Source organism: Cydia splendana, chromosome 14 (genome assembly GCF_910591565.1).
Source record: "Cydia splendana chromosome 14, ilCydSple1.2, whole genome shotgun sequence".
NCBI lineage: Eukaryota > Metazoa > Arthropoda > Insecta > Lepidoptera > Tortricidae > Cydia > Cydia splendana.
The window spans coordinates 942163-965889 of record NC_085973.1 but is presented as its reverse complement, the minus strand read 5'-3'; the positions used below and the strand labels follow the sequence as shown (position 1 = coordinate 965889).

General features: G+C 36.8%; 1 long non-coding RNA gene across 1 annotated transcript in view; it reads right to left on the bottom strand.

Annotated features, from left to right (window-relative positions):
- Positions 1 to 9982: 9982 nt before the first annotated feature.
- Positions 9983 to 23727, bottom strand: part of LOC134797092 (uncharacterized) — a 119272-nt gene continuing 105527 nt past the window's right edge. Inside the window, exon 2 of the long non-coding RNA XR_010145037.1 lies at positions 9983 to 10044. This is a non-coding gene — a long non-coding RNA (uncharacterized LOC134797092). The remainder of the gene's footprint in view (positions 10045 to 23727) is intronic.

Here is a 23727-nt window from a genome sequence, read left to right as displayed (position 1 = left end):
CAGTCCGTCCGCATTAAAAAAAAACCGGGCAAGTGCGAGTCGGACTCGCGCACGAAGGGTTCCGTACCATAATGCAAAAAAAAAAACAAAAAAAAAAAGCGAAAAAAAACGGTCACCCATCCAAGTACTGACCACTCCCGACGTTGCTTAACTTTGGTCAAAAATCACGTTTGTTGTATGGGAGCCCCATTTAAATCTTTATTTTATTCTGTTTTTAGTATTTGTTGTTATAGCGGCAACAGAAATACATCATCTGTGAAAATTTCAACTGTCTAGCTATCACGGTTCGTGAGATACAGCCTGGTGACAGACGGACGGACGGACGGACGGACGGACGGACGGACGGACGGACGGACGGACAGCGAAGTCTTAGTAATAGGGTCCCGTTTTACCCTTTGGGTACGGAACCCTAAAAAAGTCAATGGCAGCTATCCTACCATACAAGTGACATTCTATTTTTCGATGAGGTAAATTGTAGCTCACTTGGTACCACAAATTCGGTCGGACACAGGAACCTGCCAACACAGGATGTAGCTGACCACTTTTGTTTTTTTGATGAATATTTGTACCACTTTATTGCCATTTGCGCAAAATTTGCCAAGTTAAGCCACGGCCGACCAAGAGCAGTTGAAGCTGCTAAAAGTCAGCTACCCCTACAGAGTAGGATTTTTCAATTTTTTTATCAGGTAGGGTTTCATGCAGTCGGCCATCGGACTATAAATCCATAAACATGGCGACATCATGTGCTATAAGTGTAGCAGTAAACGCAGTTACTCGACTTATAGTCGAATTAATGAGATATAACAGAAACTAGATCGTGTAAGCAAATTTTTACTTATTTTTATTAATATTTTTTTATTGAAATTTAAGAAAATAGGCGGCCCATGAATATATATGAACCAGTGCCTTTGGTTTTATCAATAAAGTATTTTTCGCGCTGGGTTTTACTGTATTACGTGTACTTACAGACAGTAAAAACTTATGTACACAATCACGGTAAAAATAAATGTCATGGATGACAGCAGTAAAAAATACTTAAGTACCTTTTTGTTTTATTAGACACGTGAAGACGATTAGGCCTCAAACTTAATCAAATAATTGAAATATAATCGCTTACCTGAGATCGTTTTTAGCACTTATTAGTTGAATAAAAGCATTTACTGCACTCTTACACATTTAAAATGCCGAGTAAAAGCAATCCGGCTACCTTTACGAAACATTTTTGCTGAGAAAAAGCAGTGCGGCTGCTTTTATAGAACACTTTTACTGAGTAATAGTAAATTGCTAATGTTTATAGAACAAATAGTCGAGTAAAAGCACTATCGTTAGTATCGTTGCTATTAAAACACTAGAAGTGCTTTTATCCACTTTTACTCAACTCTTACAGCATCGATTTGCTTCTTATACAGCGCTTACTCGATTTTTATAACACTTTTAGTCTGTATAAGTGGGCCTTTTCGCGTTGAGTAAACGCTTACAGGACTTCTACTCGACTGTTTTTACACCGTTAATAGCACCAAAAAGCGAAAATAAAAACGTGCTCTCAACTTTTATAGCACATAGATTTGCTAGTTGGGCAGTTACCCGTGAACAAGATGCATGTAACTGCGACGCAATTTCGGGAGCTCGAAATCAATACAAAAGGTAATCACGGTCATCCCGGTCGATATAAGCAAAAAGGTACCTAATTAGAAATAAGTATGTATATACTTTAATGACTTTACTTAGTACAATTGTGAAGCTTTGGTAGTATGTTTGGTAATAATGTTGTCTTCCTAGCCTGCGGGTAGTGTAGGTTATGTCCCAGTTGCGTTGCTCAGTGGAGATAATTTTGGCTTCACATCTCTATTTCTACTGTCTTGTTTATCTTTGCCTTATATTTGCTATATTGTATTGATGTGTTGTCTGAATTAATGATAACTATTTTATTCTAGTCTATGTTTCATTTACCGAGGAATTAATGCGAGGGTCTTCATCTTCAAATAACTTTCAATATGGACGGCGCAGGTTCGAGTTGAACCCCGGCTCATGCTAATATGTTCCTTGGAACTTTGATACGAAAGATGATTCGCTATTCACCTATCAGATAAAGAAACCGCAATAATCCATTGGAAGTTTTATGGATATGATGGTCGTTCCTGTCTACGTGACAGCGTGATAAAACGCGGTATCTATCACTTTCTATCCCGCGGTGTTACAAAGTGACAGTTACTTTATCACGTGGATAAACCCATCCATAATATGCCTGCTGGTACCTAAGTCTACTCTATTCAAAATGTACGCTTGTTCCAACTGCAAAACATCAGTTAAAAATTATGGCTAGTAACTGAATGGACGCGTCGTTTTTTATCATGAATATCATGGCTGTCAAATTATCGACAATACTCGTAAGATAAGAACACGTTGTGATCAGAATTTCTCGTCCTGGGGCGAAAGTGGAACCATTAATAGCAGTTTCAGAACGACATTGTTATCGACCGTGCTAGTGGATAGGAAGGGCATTCGAAGTTTAAAATATTATCTCGATTCGTGCTTTCAGCGCATCTTGGAGGTCGATTCTAATCTAACAATTTGTTCTGGTTTTAACTGGTTTTGACCGGACCTTTACGATCGTCTTGCTGATTGGTGCGTATCTCACGCACACCAGTCATTTCGCATGCACACATCAGCGTGAGCAATCAGTGAGTGCTAACCGTACCAAAGACAATAATCTACTTATTCTCTTTGACCGTACCTAACAAGTTGTTAAATCTGAATGAAATATCGACTCAAAATAAGATTTTCAAAGGTCGAATGCGCTCTAGTGCTGCAGATAATTACAGAATACAGAATACAGATCTTTATTGGTAAAAGCAGATTTTACAGGTCACATTTTATACATATTTACAAAAAATATATGTTAGTAGGTACACACATATAATATGTTCTTTAATTAAATTAATTATTACATAACATTTTTTTAAACAAAAACATTAATTTACTTATTACGTTTAACATTAATACAATTTTAATTATGGTGCAGTAGTCAACGACCTCATCGAATATTTATAAATTTATGTACCTATAGTACATGGAAAGTTCTGGACTGGCAACAGGTACTTTAACCTAGTAAGACCCACCATACAAAATTTAATTTGAACCTTATTCTACATTTAAGTAAATTAAAACGAATTTCGTTTGTTTAAAAAAGCAATGAAACAAAAGAAATGCTACTTTATTTGGTTCATGAAAGGTTCAGGAGATTAGACTGCGCGAATATGTACATTGTAATGTAAGTACATTTAATTAGTCTCAGGAGGTTAAATGTAAGTACTAAGGTAAGGTGGGGTAAGACTAACATAGTTTATTTTGCTCGGGGAAAGACAAACAGTATGAGGATTCCATAGCATAGCATAGTCTTAATACCCTACCTTACCTTATGTGAAAATAATTGAGACGAAAAATGCAAAAATGATGATTTTGGTAAATGAACCTTCTGTAAAAATAGGTACTAACTTTAAACTTTCATACATACTACCTTCTTGTTTCTAACTTCTTGGATTAATTTCAGTAAGAATTTATAATTTGTTTTTAAATCGTCACATTCATCCTCCTCAGTTCTTTCAATAAATAATGACATTTTACTCGTATTAATTGCCAAGAAAGTATAAAAATAAATCTTCATAAATATGATATGTATTGGCTCACCGTTGAGTCACTCGCATATTACCAGTTATCAGCGATACGTTATCGCTATCGACCAGCTGATTTATGCAGTGCTCGTATGCCAAGGATACCTAGATGTAGATAATAACTCCTATAGTCTAGAGCTCTGGATGCACCCGATAGTGGTAAGACGTACAATACGGCAATTCACGGCGTGCTTTCTGACCAAAAACACGGTATTACGGCAGCAGTTCCATTGCCGTGCCGTATCTCTCATACACCTCACATGTTACGAGTATTGGCACAATGAAAAACTATAATCGGTTTATAGGTTTTCCTTTTTTTTTTATTTGTAATCTTACAAAAAATTTTTTTTTAAAGCGAAACCTGTAAACCTAGAATATTGCTGCTGAAGCGATCGAGATCAAAACCAAAGTGATTTGTTAAGATTTAGTTAATGGAATCCGTTTTCTCCCGAAATGGAGCTTCATAGAAAAAGTACCGTTAATTTGTTAAAATCGCAAAGCAAATATTCTTCCCTCTTGAGCACGGCAATATTCAATGAGACTCAGTACATGGTAACCCCAAAATTCGACAGGAAAAACACTGGGTTTAACAATTAATTCCACACAATAGATCGTTTGGTCAAACCTCTTATTGACGCTCAAAATATGTACGTAATTTTCTGGTTAGAAATAAGTACAAAAAGTTTATGTCCAGTATTTTAGACGTTGTTTAATGAAGGCAAATGAAAAGAAAAAGCAATTGTAGCTGAAATAGTAAACGTATAAATAACTATGTAAGACTAGTTACCACGTAACATAAATAATCATTACTACATTAAACTCGATAGTCAGTGTAATTAATGTTGATTATGTTATCAAATAGTTTATCAAGTTGTCAAATTAACAACGTAGGCTAATTACGATTCAATTACTCGTAATAAATATGATACGACGAGTAATTCCGGTTGCCGTTAAGAATTTTTTTTATGATCTCCAACTTGACGTCATTGGTGACGACTGGTCGAGTGACTTGACTCAATTTCTTGGACGCGAGGAAATTCCCTTTAGCCTAGCATTGAGGAAAAATAATTCACAGATATAATTATGGATTACGTTCGCTTTAGGTAGGTACCTAATTAAGGCTATCCCTATTTTTAACTAATGTACTTTTAGGTACATATCTAACCACAACACAACTCACATAGCCCCTATTTCACCACCGTGACAGGTGCGACAATGTCGACATCACTGTTACTGTTGACGACCGGTCTGGCCTAGTGGGTAGTGACCCTGCCTGCGAAGCCGATGGTCCTGGGTTCGAATCCCAGTAAGGGCATTTATTTGTGTGATGAACACTAGTATTTGTTCCTGAGTCATGGGTGATTTCTATGTATATAAGTATGTATTTATTTATATAAGTATGTATATCGTCGCCTAGCACCCATAGTACAAGCTTTGCTTAGTTTGGGGCTAGGTTGATCTGTGTAAGATGTCCCCAATATTTATTCATTTTATTTATTTATTTACTGACGTCACAGGCCTCCATAGGCTACGGTAACCGCTTACCATCAGACGGGCGGTGTGCTTGTTTGCCACCAAAATGATAATTTAAAAAAAACTCCAGTATATCGCCAGTTAATAAGTACTTATTTTGCGAAGCTAATGACAATTGTCACAAGAAACACGAATTGTCGGACCTGTCACCGTGGTGAAATAGGGGCCAGATAAATAACTAATAACCTGTACAGTAAAACCTTCTGGACTATAGTCCAATCCCAACTATGGCCCAAAACTATCTTGAATATCTTCGTTAAGGTGATTGGTGTGAATATCACTTGAATGTCGCAGTTCAAAAGGAACAGTAGACTTAAATGCCTTGAGTCTACTGTCAGTAACCTGAGGAACTATAAGTTGGAGAAGATGATAGGATATGAAGATACGACTTTCTGGTCAACGAGTACCCTCCCATGTGTAGAAAGTCGTACGTGAGTGTGAATCATATGAAGATACAACGTTCTGGCGCAGTACAGAGGATGTATTGTGCGAGGTCGTGCGCCGGCGCAAGAGGAATGACCTTTCCGGCCTTAGGGTTGTCACTATTAAGTGGTGGCCCAAAAATATGTTAGATAAAAACATTTTGGAATATTTTTCTTACTTATACGTCTTTTACGACATGTGATTAAAAATGAAAAATACAAACATTTAAATAAACACAAACATTGTTCAAAATATTCTCCTTGGATACAAAAACGCTAGCGCTTGTATTTATCAACAATATGCCGCGGTATACATTCTTATAAACTTATTTTTGGCCCGCCATGTACGTTCTACATAGTAACTGACTGAGAAAAAGCTGAAAAAAAGTTTGTTAAATTTTTATGCACGGCGCACACACGGCTGCACGGCGCTTAGAAATCATTTTTGAGACCTGTCATTTTCATACGACTTATGTGAAACAATAAGGTCGTTTCTCAGCTCAGCGCTGACCTAACCATCTCAAAATTCACTTCAGACCTTCGTAAGTCAAGAAATCATGATTTCTGAACATTAATTATTTTTGGCAGTCATTAGATTAATCGTGGAGCCGCATCGAAGTATGATAATTTGTTTTTGATTTAATATTAATTTGATATTCTCAGTGATGCACTAGAATGAAAGTATCAAATTAATATATAATCAAGGACAGATATTTTTGAAGTTTAAATGATGCTATTCATTGCGGGGGTATATAACTTTTGCAGAGTAATGTTGCTGTACTCTATACAAATAATATACCTACTCATTGACGTTTCGATCATTAATATCTCATCTCTCACGGCTTACCCAATTCAGGAAAGCAATTGCGGTCATATTACTTCCAGTCCAGTTTCGTTCTTTAAAAAAGTGTATGTACAACCCTAGAGCCAGCCAGCAACAATGCAGTAGCGATGCATTCGCCTTGGGCTTGGCATTGCCACTGCCGAGATGGGACCCTTGCGTAACTCCATTCATTGCGTCCACTAGTATTGGTATTGGTAATACTTACCCAAGCATATTTACTTTGGTACCTAGCTATTAAACGTCTTCAGCAGCGGTACCATGGTCGCCTTTTTATCCGCTGTCATGACATTGCGGTCCTACGGTCATAAAAAAAAAATTAAAAAAAAAAAATAAAATTTAAACTGATTATTAAAAAAAAAAAAGAATAAATATACAATCAACTTAGAACTAATCTTACATTTTACTAATATACTTACTTGTTAGAACGTGACAGGCATGGTGACAAATTATAAAGAGTCTTAGCCCTTCAGGTCGGCTATTAGGTGCCCGAATTCTGGAAGATATATATCCATGTACAGCGAGCGGCAAAAATGCATACTTACCCACATTATGAATTTATTTTATTGAATATTCATTCATTATGAGCTTCTTGCCGCTCAAATTTCTTTGCTTTAAAATGTCTAGCAACGAAAACTAATAACGCAGAGGCTGGGAGTGCCCGACACAACTCCATTAATCGACATTTTCAATCATAATGTCATAGCAATAATGTTGACAGCAAGGTGTCGAATATTGGGTCTTAACATGTCGATTATTGCGATGTTTACGCTACCAGACATAGATATATAACTATACTCATCCTTTTCTTTTGGGTGCTAGTACTAGTGTAAGACAAAGATAGCATGATTCTCTCTGTCTATGATTGAAATTAGACAGTCCTTTGACAAACTATATGTTACTTGAACGTCCATGTCAAATTTCATGATGTTTGATATCAGAATATCGTTTTAAAATGAGAACGTAACGGTTAAATTCGTGTGACTCTTAAGTAAGTATGTAGATCTGCGGGCGCATCATGGTTCCAATTTTATCGCCTATCACTAGTATCACTATGCCCGTCACTTTCGCACTTACGTACTTGTTAGAACGTGACAGGCATGGTGACAAGCGATAAAAATGCGACCGTGCTACCGCCGCTGTTTGCCCAAATGTATGGATTTGGATCTTGGTCGGGCACTTAGGACAATAGGTAAGATGGACCATTGCATAACTTCATTCTTCCACTTGAACCAACACAAAATTCTTACGGAATGCTGTGAAAAAACACTGCTATTGTTTAGTCATATTTCCATTTTATGTGGGGTCGTGACTTTTTGTTTTTTTTTGTGGCTTGTACTTTGTAAAACTTGACTTTTTTTATTTTTAGTGACACAAATACCAGCGATCACTTTTGTATTATACGCGTCAGTTAGTAGCTACCTACCTACAATACACACATAGTTGGGGCCGACTTGAATCGGGAAAACGATGTAACTTGGCTTGTGGCAAACGACGAAATTGTCAAATCTTGTAACTTTTATTGTAGAAAAAGTAGTCTTTGTGGTACAGTAGTCCATCAGATATAACGGAGCAGCCAAGGTATTCATAAATATCTGAACAAAGCCACTATTATTCAGATATTTTTGGGCACCTTAGCCGCTGCGATAGATCTGTTCTGATGGCACTGTATGACAAAGAACTGAGGGAGGTTTAGCGTGAAAACCATAACTACATTGTATATTACCTAAACTCTAAACTAGACAGGACTCTTTGTATAACTAAATGGAACCGAGGAATTCAAAAATAAAGACAAAACATATGTTTGTACTATAATAATATAAAATTCCATACGTATTATGTTGAAGAGATGGTGTAAGTAGGTCCCCCGTCGGAATGCCGCCGATATGTAAACACGATCTAACGACACAGTCAGTTGTATAAATAATATTTAGAAATGGCCTTATTCGAAACGGCTTGTGATACCTACTGCAGTCAGTGTTTACTACTCAATCCTAGAGCTAGGCTATAGTCAAAACCTTAGGATCTAGGCCATATAAGCCACGCTGGTCTAAATATGTCTGCTTTATATCTTAACCCTTATATTTTTTTATTCGAATATTGAGCCAATATTATAATTGCAATACAATTTCTATGTATCACTACTATGGAGATGGAGGCAAATATAGTACTTTTATAATATAGGTATCAGACAGTTACAGCGTTCAGAATTTATAAGTATAATCTGGTACATCCACTTTATCAGTATAAAAAGATGCGAAATTAAAATTTTCTATGGCAGATCAACCCTTCGCGCCTACGTTTTTTTAATTTGTAGTTATCCTTTTAATGAATACAATAGACACATTGGATTTTATTTGTAAATGATCGTCTCGAATAGATGACAGTTGAAGTAAAATATAATTGGCGATAAAATCTTTTGACATGTCATTTCAAAATGATGTCGTGTTTCTACCATAGATTCGCGTCATGCTAGTGATTCTAGGGCGCGACACGACAGTGGGGCAAGGACGCTTCCGACCACTTTGCTACTTAAAACGACTATCACGCTAATGTCATCGATCGGCATGTCTTGTAAGAATGTATCAAATCAAGCTGCAAGTTTGAATAAATCATTTTTTTTATACAGAGCACAAAAAATCTATAGGTACGCTATACAGGACACAAATAATCTATAGGTAAGTACGCTTTGAGGGGAAAACACAGCGTAAAATACAGCAAAGATGATCGTAAACCTACAAACGCCAAACGTGCGACAACACGTTATTTTTAGGTTGTAGGTACTTGCTTGAAAACAACCTATAGTTAATATTTACTTTACTCGCCTACAACATAGATGTAAGCATTTAATTTACATATAGATTACTCACATATGTCAAACACTTATAAACGTAATATTATTTGACCGTAAAAACATTTTTGGAGACTAAAGTGGCGGACTGGCGGATGATTCTTCTTTGTATCCAAGGATTTATATGTAAGTATCATTATATCACTCAAAACTGTTCTTAACTTTATTAAGCAAAACTGTCTACTGAACCATACATTCATTAGTGGGCCTTATCGCAATGGCATACGGTCTAAAATCTTCGCAATATGTAAACATAACATTATAGTGGCGTTTGTTGAGTTGCGTTTATCGATAATGAGGTGTCGTACGAGTAATTACAGCGAGTTTCCGTGCCGGAACAGATATGGCTGGTGTAGAGTTTTCATGCTAAGGAAGTTGATTTTATTGCAAACAAAATTCACTATAGTGGGTAAATAACATATTTATCATAAGTTATTTACTTTAAAACTATACTATAAAACTACGAGTATGGAAACGGATTATACCTACGCAGAGATGTGACTTATTTGAAATACTTGTATTTAAAATGCAAATACAAAATGCAAAATACCTATTTTGTATTTTGTATTTAAATACCTTTTGAAAAAAACTATTTTGTATTTTATTTGAAATAGTTTTTGGGACCTATTTTCTATTTTCAAAATACAAAATACTTTATAGTAGATAGGTAATGTAGGTAGGAGTTACAATCTCTTCTGATGTTACAATCCTGGCAACTCTGTCATTCTTTTAACATGGAACTGTTGAATCTGTTTAGTAACGTCGCACATGACCACAAGCGTAGCGAGTGGAATCTTGAGTGTTGCGAGGGTTTCAAGGGACGAGAGGAGAACAAACTTTTCTGCCCTGGTGAAGCACAAACGAGACGTTTTCATCACACTAACGAGAGGCATTATACTATCTGTAAAACATTACAAATCTAAATGAATCCTTTAAAATTGGCCGTTAATAACCATCATTCATACATCCTACCGGTTAATATGAGCAAACAACTAGAAATTTGCACTTTAGATAGAGGACTGATTTCAAAGAATAAAGAGAGTCTTTTCAACTCGGAAATTCCGAGTAATACTTTTTAATTCAGACTGGGTATTTACTACACAGAGTACCTTTTATCGCAAAGTATTTGTAATTTTAAAAAGTATTTTGAAAATACCTATTTCGTATTTTGTATTTTAAATACAAATTCAAAAACTATTTTGTATTTTGCACTTGAAATAGTATATCAAGGAAGTATTTGTATTTTGTATTTAAATACTTTTTATAAAGTATTTTTCACATCTCTGTACAGCCTGACAAAAAAGAGTAGAAATTAAAAAGTGGCAACACTGTAGTGTCGTCCCTTTCAAATCAACTTATATAAGAGACCGGGACGACACTACAGTGTTGCCACTTTTTAATTTCTACTCTTTTTTGCCAGGCTGTACCTACGCGATATAATTCCTTTCCATGTTCAGACTACCAAGAAACATAACATAACCACCCATATGTATAACGATTAAAAAAAACCATTCATCGGGGCCAACTCTGTTAGATACCTAAACGTACTAATGTACTTTTTTTAATCAATATTTATTTAGGTACTAATGTACTTAAACATTATCGTACACAAACACACAGAGTTAATTTAGGATTTCTAGAATATTATTTTGTGACCCTTGTTTCTAAAAGCAATAACTTTTTACTCGAACGCCACGAACAGGAGGATTTGTTGTTGTTTAAGTTTTGCAAATTTAATTTAGGCTAATACTCCTATCATAGGAGTCCTATGACATGTTACATGGCATGACAATATCGCTGCCCCAATATTACAGGGTTCTATGTTACATTTTCAAGATAGTTGAAATTCGACTTAATGTCACTATGACAATGTTCAAATTTCAGTTCGATAAAAGTGAAACCCTGTAATATTGAGGCAGCGATATGTCATTTAGGTTATACTTAGTATGTACTTACTTATGTCGCATGGCATGTGGTCAGCTAACCTTCAAAGGGTCTTCGACTCGTCAAGGGAAGAGAGTTATTAGCCGAGATGTCATCCCGCATACTAAGGAATGCTGGATCACGGTATAACCTCATTTATGTTGCGAGTCATTTCATTTACTGTTAGAGTCGGACCAAGAAAAGTCTGCAGCGGATTTGATAGCCCACGCAGTGCAAGTGTCATTTATACGTCATAATTTCATAGAAGTTTGACGTTTAAAATAACAAGTGCACTGCGTGGGCTATCCGCTAATCCGCTGCAGACTTTTCATGGACTGACTCTATATGGTCGTAAGTAATGACAATAGGTAGGATATAAACATACACTAATACTGTAAAAGTGACATTATTTTTCATTGTGGCTTTCCATCAAAGTACCCTTTTCTGATGGAAAGGTCCTTATGTAAATGAAGCATAAGGACCCTAAGGGGCTATTCATAAATTACGTCATTTCAAATTAGGGGGGGGGGGACATTTTTGGATGATTTTAGGGGGGGGGTCCAAAATCGTCAAAAATCGATGACGTAATTTATGGACAGCCCCTAATGGAGAACCACATTTCACATTAGGTACTATAAATTTATGTCCCAAGTAGCACAGATAGCTCTATAACTACTCACTTTTAGTTCTATCTAACGCTCTGTGCGTATTAAGACACTTATAAGAGCACACTCGTGGTCCTACAGATGTATAATAGATCTCAGTGATATTTATATAGCTTAGGGCTGATTAAAAGCTGCATTACGGCTCTGAAAATTACCATTAATACGCAAAGAGTGATATAAAGGTATATTTGCTACGACCCTATATAGCTTTAAGGGTTATCAAATGCTTTAACCGTTATAAGGTCTGTTTAGTGGATAAAATTACGCCATGTGCTGTATAAGGAGGTAATTGTGGACTTTTATTACGTTGACTTATTAAGGGAGCACAAGTGAACTATTATGAAGCTAATAGACGTATAATGGAACACATGTGGCCCATAATACAGCTTGTCGCTTAACATGTTTACCGCTAAGCAGCTTTTATTACACTGACTTTTAAGGGAGCACGAATGAACTAATATGAAGCCAATGGACGTATAATGGAACACACGTGGCGCATAATACAGCTTATCGCTGAACATGTTTACCGCTAAGCAGCTTTTATTACGCTGACTTTTAAGGGAGCACGAGTGAACTAATATGAAGCCAATACACGTATAAATGGAACACATGGGGCGCATAATACAGCTTATAGCTGAACATGTTTACCGCTAAGCAGCTTTTATTATTCTAACTTTTTGAGGAAGCACGAATGAACTATTATACTACCATTGGGACTGTCTGCATAGCGGCTGTTCAAACGTTCGCAAGCTGCCTTATAACTGTTTAGAGGTTCACTAGTGTATCGAAATAATGACTTGGACTTTATAGTGGTTCACTTAAGTATCTTTATCAGATATATAACAGTCGTATGCTGCATATAAGAATTTTAACGGTTCACGTTGCTTTTTAACATTGACCGCCATTTTATTGTATATAACCTACAAAATTGAAATTGCTTTTCCAACTTTTAAGGGTAACAATAAGGTTTTGTGCCTGAGTTCTTAACCTAAATCATTAGTTTAGTACTTCCTATAACGTATTATTAACTTTTTATCTCATAATTCTGTCCAAACCACTGAAATAGTTTTTACACATAGCTTATTTATATCATTAACTTATATCATTAAAATAAATACTGATTATTTTCGTGGCGCACAAAAATTTTCTTAGATAATGTATATATATAATGTCAATAAACTTGCATTCCCAAACATCTTTCTCGCATTAATATATAAAAGATTATGTACAAACATTTAACTAAACACTTTAACAAAATGACTTATGGTGTCGTTGCGCTTAACGTTTTTGCTTCAATATAAATATGTTCACCTCTGCGTTCGTCGTCACTATACTAAATATAATAGCTGATTTTTAAGGCAGAGGTGTAAATGTATGTTATTAATTATCTTTTATTCAGCCCAACGTCAATCTTTCCCGGTATTAGGGCGCACATGTGACATATAAGCTGAATAAAAGGTAACTGGTGGTCTCTTACCCAGTCAATATACACCTCTTATAACTCCTGTTACCCCTTATAATTCCGTTAAATTGCTGCTACAACGCTCTTAAGTAGCTATGTGAACTTAAGGCTGCCTAATTTGTGCCCATTTAAGAGTTATAAAAGCTGAAAAGACGCTTATTCAGCTCTTATGCAGCTTTTATATTCCAGCTTCAAGCGTATTCGTACTTCATTATGCGGCTGCTATACAGCTAATCTGTGCTAAAAAAACACATTGAACTGACACGTGTCACAATTGACTTGCCCGCAGAAAACAATTGAAGTCTCAAATGTCACGCGAGTTTCTATATCAACAAATATTCCTGACTAAAGTGACAAGTGACCATGGTGACAACGGAATTCTTAAATTACGACTAAAGAATTCGGTTTCATATCGAAAGATTCGAAAGTGAAAGTCGATATTAACCCCCTTAACACTTGTTCCGGGTTGACGCAGCTGTAATACCTACAGACCAATTCATTAATTAAACGTATTGACTTACATACTGGCAGTCGTGGGTTCGAGTTCGAACGAGCTCTTGAGAAAAGCTTTTCTTTTCGGCCGAGGTTTTCCCGAAGGACCTCAGTATCATCGTAGGCCTTTTCGTCTATTGCATACGATTTATCGTGTAACAACGGAGAAACACCGTTTTTAGTGCTGAATAGACCGATGCGGTCTACCACAGGTCTGACAAGAGAAGTTTGCGGAAACCGGTACTGAGACACCTTGTCGTCGTTTTTGCCTCTTGTCAGCGAGTGCGGCGAACCAGGTCTCATCACAAAAATTGCGACCCTCCACAACACGTTTGCGCCATTCCGTCCGCCGCCGTTCTGCGAGCCTCTCCCAGTCTCGGTGGTCATGGGGTCTTCAGAAAATGAGTGTACCTATCTACAGGTTTTTAAAGGGTCGGCAACGCGCATGTAAACTCCATGGTGTTGCAGCTGCCTAGGCGTCCATGGGCTACGTGACCCTTACCATCAGGCGGTCCATATTCTTGTTTACTACCGACGTATAAAAAACGAATGTCCTTGAATTTCAATTGTCAATCCTCAATGTGAATTTAACACCTTACAATTCTACTTATGTGTATATCATCTGACTGATCGACGTATAATAAAGCACCTATTATAATGTATAGGTAGGTAGGTATATGTTTATAAGTTTATAGTATAGATTACATAGTAACAAGTTATAGAGTCCTATTATGTTACACAAAAACAACTTTTGCGTAGGTATAATATTATTATCCACCAAGAAACTATTACGCCATAACAATATCATTTTATTGTTGTCCATGCACTGCAATGCGATATTGCATTGAGTAGGCAGATTCCTGTAGGCCTAGTGTTCTAGTTTATGAGCTAGATATTTGTTATTTGTTGCTAGGTTTCAATTTAAATAGCTGACATATAGTCAATAATAAATAGGACACCAGTACGGATATGATGGTCGTTCTTGCCTACGTGACAGCGTGATAAAACGGTGTCCGTCACTTTCCATCCCACGGTGTTAAAAAGTTACAGTTATTTTATCACGTGGATAAAGATGGATAAAGCTATCCATAATACGCCGGCTGCGGCGGTATCTTGGTCGCACTTACATACCTACTTGTTAGAACTTGACAGGCATGGTGCCAAGCTCGTTGAAGTCTTTTAAAAGGAGTAGGTTGTTGAGTAAGTGACTTAGATATATAATCCCTTATCTGGGCCTAATCGGAAACTTTATAAGAAATTTTCGGAAATGTTCTACAGCATGCACATTACTACTTTAAGGTACCTACCTAACTGCTACAGCGGGCGCAGCACGGTTCCATTTTTATCGTCTATCACTATGCGCGTCCCTTTCGCACTTACGTACTTGTTAGAACGTGACAGGCATGGTGACAAGGGATAAAAACGCGACCGTGCTAAGCCGCCTGGGCAGAATATTGGTTAAGTGACAGCAGCAGATAAAGTGACAACACAGTTGTTACGGTCACAATGGGAGCGTAGGCGTCATCTTTATCGGCGATAATCGAGACTTATGCTGCTATCTTAATGAGTGCTCTTTATAAGGAGGTATTTAGTTATTTATATTCATAACATATACATATAAATAGGTACTTTAAAGTTTGCTGATTACCTCTAAAATACAGGCTGTTTTTTCAACGTTATACGGTACAAAATTTTATAGTATAATAATACGTTGATATAACTAATAACATATATGTATATTTGTATAATAAAAACACCCTACTTACTGCAAAGTCTACCCCTTAAAATCTTGTAAAAAAATAATTTTAAATACTTATTTGATTTATAAAAGTAATTAGTACGTATCAAAACAAAGCAGTTTTGTACGACACTAATTGTAATTATTTATTCAATGGTGATGTTATTTTTAAAAATCAATTAGTTTTCTCCCGGTAAGTAAATATTAATTACTTTATCAAACTGCACAACGGGACTTAATCGCGTATTTAAGTTAGAAGTTAGCTAGAAGATGTTGATGTCAACTTAGAGCCAGTCTTCTCCGAGACCACGGGGACAATGCCGTCCTCGAAAATCCCGTTGTGCAGTTTGATTATGTTTAATAATCGTGAGAGTTTAAATCAGTATTAATTACTTATTCAATAAACTGCTAATAGACTAACAATTTGTCATACCACTTTTTATACTGGTATTTACATTTTAAAAGTCGTATTCTAAAATCAAGAACTATCATTAACACAACTGTAGGTACCTATAATTAAATGACATACTATACAGCACTTAATATATTCCTGGTTCAATCTTACCACAATCAACTCTGTTCTAAACGCATAGAGTCCAAATTTGAATGGACATAACACTAATATTGTACCTATTACTTTATAGTCGATATAAACATATGAAAATCAATTAAGTACAAGCTTCAACAATGCGAACACTTTAGTCACATCATTTTTAAGCGTGACAAATCCTTGTGCCAGGCAAAATTCAGTCTTATGTTCTAAACTTTAAGGTCGCTAATTCAGGATATAATGGCCAGCCGTCGAAACGGACCATTGACATGGTTTTTGTGCTAAAATTTACCGTTACTGCCTACTCATTCTGTAGTAACGTATTAAAATTGTATTAGTTATATAGAAACACTATCTGTGTTTAAAAATGTACCTTAAAACATGGCCATAAGGTATAAATTTGAGGATATTTTTGAAGTAGGTATTTTGTGTAGGAAATCTCGTTAGTTGATGGGACCTGGTTTAGATGTGGTAGTAATTTTATTATGGTGAATCGAAGTGTGAATGCAGACAAAATGGTTTCCTGTTATACGTCTTATAGCAAAACGAACTGTGTATGTAAGGTTAGATGGGGTAAGGAAACACCGGGGCAAGAGAAAAGCTTACACAATCCTCTTTCTTGCCCCATTAACATTAACTAACATAGTTTATTTTGCTCGGGGCAAGCAAGACAAACAGTATGAAGTGATAGTCTTACCCCGGTGATAGTCTTATCCCACCTTACCTTATATGCAGCCAAGCCAACCATTCCGTAGCTGACCAATTGACCATAATAACTTCTTTATTACCAACAACCTCAGTCAAACGGTAGACCTAACCTACAGCAGGTTGGAATGTGACCCTTTAACCCGTTGACCGCTGGCGCGCGCGGCTACAGTCCAATATCAACCTTCGTGCATTCCCACAAGGTTCACGATAACGCGCCGCGCACGATAGGCGTGGCGTTCAAAGGGTTAAGTACCTATGACGCGACACCGTTTTTAAAAACAATGCTTTTCAATGTCAAGTTTAAAACTGTACGCGCTGGGTACAGTTCGTTGCAATAGTCCGTGAAATTTGTAAAGAGTGGAACCAATCGAAAGGGCACGGTTATCTTCTGTATTTTGTTGGAAAAATATTTCACTTTCGCAAAATAGCAATTTTTTTATCAATACCAGGGTTTAGAATACCGTAAAACGGGGTGAGTAGGGTTCGCGGGGAGAGGTGGGTTATGAATGGGGAGAGAAGGTTTAAGAGGGGGGTGAGAAGGGATTTTAAGGCTACTGCTACATAAATAATGTATTACAATTTAAAATGGAGCTATAGTAATACGCATAATAAAAAAAAATCGATCCAACAATCTTTCAAAATCACCCTTGTATGAAAACCCCTCTCACCCCAAATACGAGGCAGGCTACGGGGTGAGGTGGGTTTGCCTCTTTCTCGTCAAAGTTATGAAATGGAACTACCCAAAATAAAATAAAAACAAAAATACAAACGTCCAGAACACTTATTATATACACCTTTCAGTTTTCATATGTAAAAATAAAATGTTATCGAGGTTTGAATTTTAGTTTTGACCCTACTCACCCCATTTTACGGTACTTGAAGCATAATATTCTGTGATGGATGGATTTTTGTTTTGATACAGCCAAAAGTCAGTAGGAGGACTTGAAAATTAAAAGGTGCGCATTTTGGTATAATTTGCTAATAAACTTGGTAGGTAACCGACGGAATTGTTCACTTCCATCTAGTCTTTTATAACGTGAGATTCAGGGCAATAATTAGCTAATTAACAGTAGATACTTATTTGTAAGTTAATGTAACTTAGTTCTTAACGTAATAATAAATGTAACATACCTTAATAAATGTAACATGCCTACCCTACAAAGTGAAAACAAACTTACCCCTATTTAAGAGCCAACGGGAGTGGTCATTTCTCCATACAAACGTACTCCTCGTTTTCCGTCGTGGTTTTTGAAGCTAGAGCAATGATTTTTTCAACACAGATTAATATTGTCAATATCTGTGTCGGACCGTTTTGCTTTTTTTGATATTTTTGTTTTTTAAGGCGCTAGAGCCCTTCAAAAATGGCCAAAATGGCCTAATTGACTATGCCGCAATGAGAGGCGTGGCATTCAAAACTGATATCAATTAGCCAAAAAAGCAAAACGGTCCGACACAGATAATTTCATAATCATTTAGATTTCCAAATTTGGTTACGATTGGTTAAGTTTTGGAGGAGGAAACAGAGGAGTACGAAACCTCGATTATTGAGATTTTTACGCAGGATTTTTCGCCTTGTCCTTATCGCACTACTTTTAGGTGCCGCTTCCGTTAGCGAGACGGGTATATTTACCTAAAATATTTAAAACTCAGCTCCTGTTTCGTCTTAACGCATGAAACAGGTTCTAACTACATACCTACTTCTGCCGTTCTGCCTTTGTATTTTGGTTCTGCCAGCCTGGCCAAGATGACGACCGTTTGCGCTACGATATTTTCGCTTTCTGTCTTTTCCATATAAGTGCGATAGAGAGGCCGATCATCTTGGCCTAGCCCCCTAAATCCCCAGGTCTTTATAACAAGACCGACAAAGATGCAGGAGCAGTCAAATGTTAAACTAAAGTCTGTCAAGCCATTTCGTCAGTAGAAAAAAGCGGCAAATTTAAAAAAAACCGGCCAAGTGCGAGCCCGGCTCGCGCACGAAGGGTTCCGTAGGTACCATTACCCAAAAAACTACAAAAAATATATTAAATATTTATTTATTTATTTTATTTTGTTTTTAGTATTTGTTGTTATAGCGACAACAGAAATATAGCATCTGTGAAAATTTCAACAGTCTAGCTATCACGGTTCTCGAGTTACATCCTGGTGACAGACAGACAGGAAGACGGACAGCGAATCGAGTAGTCTTAGTAATAATAAGGTCCCGTTTTACCCTTTGGGTACGGAACCTTAAAAATGTAGGCGGGTCAAACAGATCACTGTGTTATGTCTTTCCTGTAGACATACACAAGAGTTAAGGGCTATGAAGGTTAATTTTCTTATTTAACCCTTATCCACGTGAAAAGGTCCTCCTTTTATTTAAAGAACTATGATAAAATCATTACTTACTTGACCACAAGCTGTTAACTATTGCCCACAGGAGAGAAAACTAGGGTGTTATCGCGAACAGTACATTTTTCTCTCCTGTGGCCAATAGTTAACAGCTTGTGGGCATGTAAGCAATGATTTTATCATAGTTCTCTAAATAAAAGGAGGACCTTTTCACGTGGATAAGGATTAAATAAGAAAATTAACCTTCATAGCCCTTAACTCTTGTGTATGTCTACAGGAAAGACATAACACAGTGATCTGTTTGACCCGCCTACATTTTTTATCTGCAGAATAACCAAGGGCTTCAGGAACCCAGATAGTATGCTTGTATTGTTTTTCAGCCTGGTGAGGAGTGTACTGGAGTATGGTTCCCCTATATGGACCCCGCATTACTCTGTACATAGCATCGCTATAGAAGCGGTACAGAAGCAATTTTTGAAAGTTCTTGCGTGTAGATTTAAACTGGGACGTACATACAGATCGTATACTAGTCGACTAATCAAGTTCAATATCCCCACACTAGAGGCTCGTCGTAAGATGTTTGACTTTTTGAATTTATATAAAATTGTACACTCAAAAATTGACTCTCCTGCACTATTATCATCCATTACCTTTAACACGCCTAGATTTAGAGGTCGTAACACTAAACTTTTCGCACTTAGAGTGTACAAAAACAACACTTCATTCTATAATCCAATCACAAGAATGTGCCGCCAATATAACGATTTAATAGCCGGGGATCATCGCGGTAGGGGCACTGATACTGATATTGATATTTTTGACCCTCACATCGCTAGGTTTAGGAAGTGCTTGGCTGGCGTCCTCTTCCCCTCTTCTCCCACTTAACTGATGACATCTGCCTTAATCCTCTAAGTTTGTTTCAGTGATGTTTAATAGTCTTTATAATGTAAAGTTCGTTACTCGTTATATTGTAATGTTTAGACAGTTATTTCTTCTCTGATATTTTTCACTGTAGCTATAGGAATATGGTGTTAATTAGTTTGTAATATTTCCGCTCAATTGTAAAACATGCTGTGTACACTTGTTTTGGATCTCGTGCTAGATTTAAGCCATAATGTGCAATTGTATTACTTACCCATGATATTGTACGATGTCTGTTTAGTGTACCTAATAAAGTAAAAAAAAAAAAAAAAAAAAAAAATAAGAAAATTAACCTTTATATGTCACCCTTAACGCTTGTGTATGTCTACAGGAAAGACATAACACAGTGATCTGTTTGACCCAGGGCCCGAAGGGTAATCCCATAGAAAATTTAAATTTCGCGCCTTTTGCTACTGACAAACTTGTTTGACCGGCTATATTTCACAAAATTATAGGTTGTGATATTTTGTGGCGGAGTGTACACGCAATCGAATGCCCATTGTTTCAATGGACAAGTTGAAAGTATGAGACGGTAGCTATTAGCTACATTTCATTCATGCATATCATTACGAGGCACTTTTATAGTATAGTAGAAAGATGATTTAAAAAAAAAAGTTTTGAGTCGGACCTCGGACCATTCTAAGTTTTCATACCTACCAAGTGCTACGTCAGTATAATAGGTACCGTCAACTGGGGTATATAGGAATGGCTGAGGTGAATAGGGACAATACTTAAAATGCGATTTACCTGATAATTTCTTAAAAAATACTTACCCAAATTGTATCATACCAAATCTCAATCGAATGATACAATTTGTATGGGTATTATTTAAGAAATTGTCAGGTAAACCCAATTTTAAGTGTTGTCCCTATTCACCCCGGTTAACGGTAGGTATATGAGATATGGTCACTGCTATTCAGTGCAAACTTAGCGTTCTGAAATAGGAATTCGTCCATAATTTATTTGATCATTTGTGACAAAAATAAATGGATGACTATTTTTAGATAATAGACCGGAATTAAATTAAGGCCCCATTCAAATCTTAAGTAGGTATGTACAAACATGTTGAAAATTTCATCATTATTTATTTATTTTGAAACTTCTTCCAACAACATATTTTTACAGAGTATAGGTAAGTACCTATAATTTAATAAGTAGGTATTCAATATTAATACTTACATATTGGTAGTAGTTAGTATTATAACCCTTAAAATACCAATCGCATAAGTAATTTACAACAATGCTTTATGTAAGTACATAAGAATTTTTTTTTATATAAAATAATAATCTGTTATTATTTACATAAAATGATATTAGAAAAACGTTATTGTCCATAATACGACATGCTTAATGCCGACCGATCGTTCAGGCATTCCCAATTATTACAATTATTGTTTAACACCACAATACCGCTTTATTAAATCCTTGAATGGCAATAAATAAGACAATGGCGATTACGACACACCTCCGGGTAATAAAGTGGTTGGCTAACTTATAGGTAATTGGAGATAACCTTATGACCCAGTTGCATCCTACCTTAGCAAAGTTACAGACAAAGTTACTCGTAAGTAAGCCTATTCCCAAACCAATTAAGATTTAACGATGGGTACTAGCCAATAACGTACTAAAGCTGTGTGAAACCGCCATTTTTTCAGGGCAGACATTAAGCTTTAGAGCCACCGCACACTAGCGTCTCCCGAGCGTCGGCGTCTAGTCAACTCTATGGTTGCTGCTCGACTCAACGTTGGCGCAACAACGCAGCGACACCATTTTCCAAAGCGCTGACTAGACGCCGACGCGCAAAAGACGCTAGTATGGGGTGGCCATTAGTCCCATCTCATCGCGATACGCGCGGGTCAATTCTTAGACAACGCTCCACTACAAGGCGGAGCCGGCATTCGTTGGTGGTTTAGAGTCTAAGAGCCACCCCACACTAGCGTCTTTCGAGCGTATATAATTGACTAGACGCCGACGCTCGAGGGACGCTAGTGTGGGGTGGCTCTAAAACTTAGACGGTAGTCCTACCACTGGTCCGTCATCCTTCCTGATTCCCCCGGACCGCATTTCCTCTAAGAAAAACTCTGATCGTGGTAGTTGTTCACTATACTTAATACACATACATCTTGCTGACTGTGACTGAGAGTTGAAAAAAACACAATTAATTCTAAAATACAGGGTCATTTTTGGTCTGTTAGCCAAATTGTGCGAGGTGATTAGGTAGGCCATACTGAACAACTTTTTCTATGGGACCTACATTTTGCTCGAGTGGATGTCGACGTTTTCTATGGGAAGGCCAAATTTTTTTTGGGTTCAAGGGTTGGTCCCATAGAAAAAGTTGTTCAGTACCTATGACCTACCTAATCACCTCGCACAATATGGTTAACGGTCCAAAAATGACCCTGTATATTCGCATATGCTAAACAATAACATGGCGAGCATTAGATCACCTTGGAAAACAATCGGGGTTAAGGGTCGAAAACAATGACTGCAGTCATGACGACATCGGTCACATTGCAACTTGCTTTTGATGGCGTAAAGAATATGAACAGAATTATTAACAGGCTTGAAACTTAATTAACTCTGGTAAGATTTGATTACTTAGTTAATTAGACTTTAGATCCTATGGTATAGGTAAATAAGTGTAGGTACTATAGTTCGTTTTTTTTAGCATTAGAAGGAACTTGAAAGAAGGTAAGCGATCTTGACATGTATTTTAATTGCTGAAAAACGCATTTTAAAAATCAGTAACTATAGTTATATATTACTTATGAAAGCAGAAGAATGTAAATGATCGTATTAGATTCATAATTGTTACATATTTGCCGTAACTTATTTTTAAAATGTGTTTTTCAATTAAAAGACACATCAAGATTGTTTACCTTATTTCTAATTCTAAAAATACGAACTATAGAGGCCCAATTCGACAAAATTATTTATTACGGCGCAAATAAGTAGTTTTTAAATAGGTTTCCGTAGAATACCTCTGACAAATTAGCCATGCAACTGCGGTGAGTGCCAAACCACATGAAGAGACGGAAACGGAAACCATGCCTTATTAGGGTTCCGTACCCAAAGGGTACAACGGGACCCTATTACTAAGACTCCGCTGTCCGTCCGTCCGTCTGTCACCAGGCTGTATCTTACGAACCGTGATAGCTAGACAGTTGAAATTTTCACAGATGATGTATTTCTGTTGCCGCTTTAACAACAAATACTAAAAACAGAATAAAATAAAGATTTAAGTGGGGCTCCCATACAACAAACGTGATTTTTAACCGAAGTTAAGCAACGTCGGGCGGGGTCAGTACTTGGATGGGTGACCGTTTTTTTTTTGCCGTTTTTTGGCATTATGGTACGGAACCCTTTGCGCGCGAGTCCGACTCGCACTTGCCCGGTTTTTATTCATTATTGCATTACCATAGCTTGGATCTCGGCCAAAGGGTCTCCTCACTTGACAGCCAAGGTTTCGTTGTTTTAATAGGTATCTGACGAATTACTTATAGTACCTTAATGATCCATATGTACCTAGGTGAATTTCGACATTCTTGAGACACCTTCCTTGTAAATTGAAGAAACTTTTAATGTAAATTCATCAATTTTGAAAAATATAGATTTTTTTACA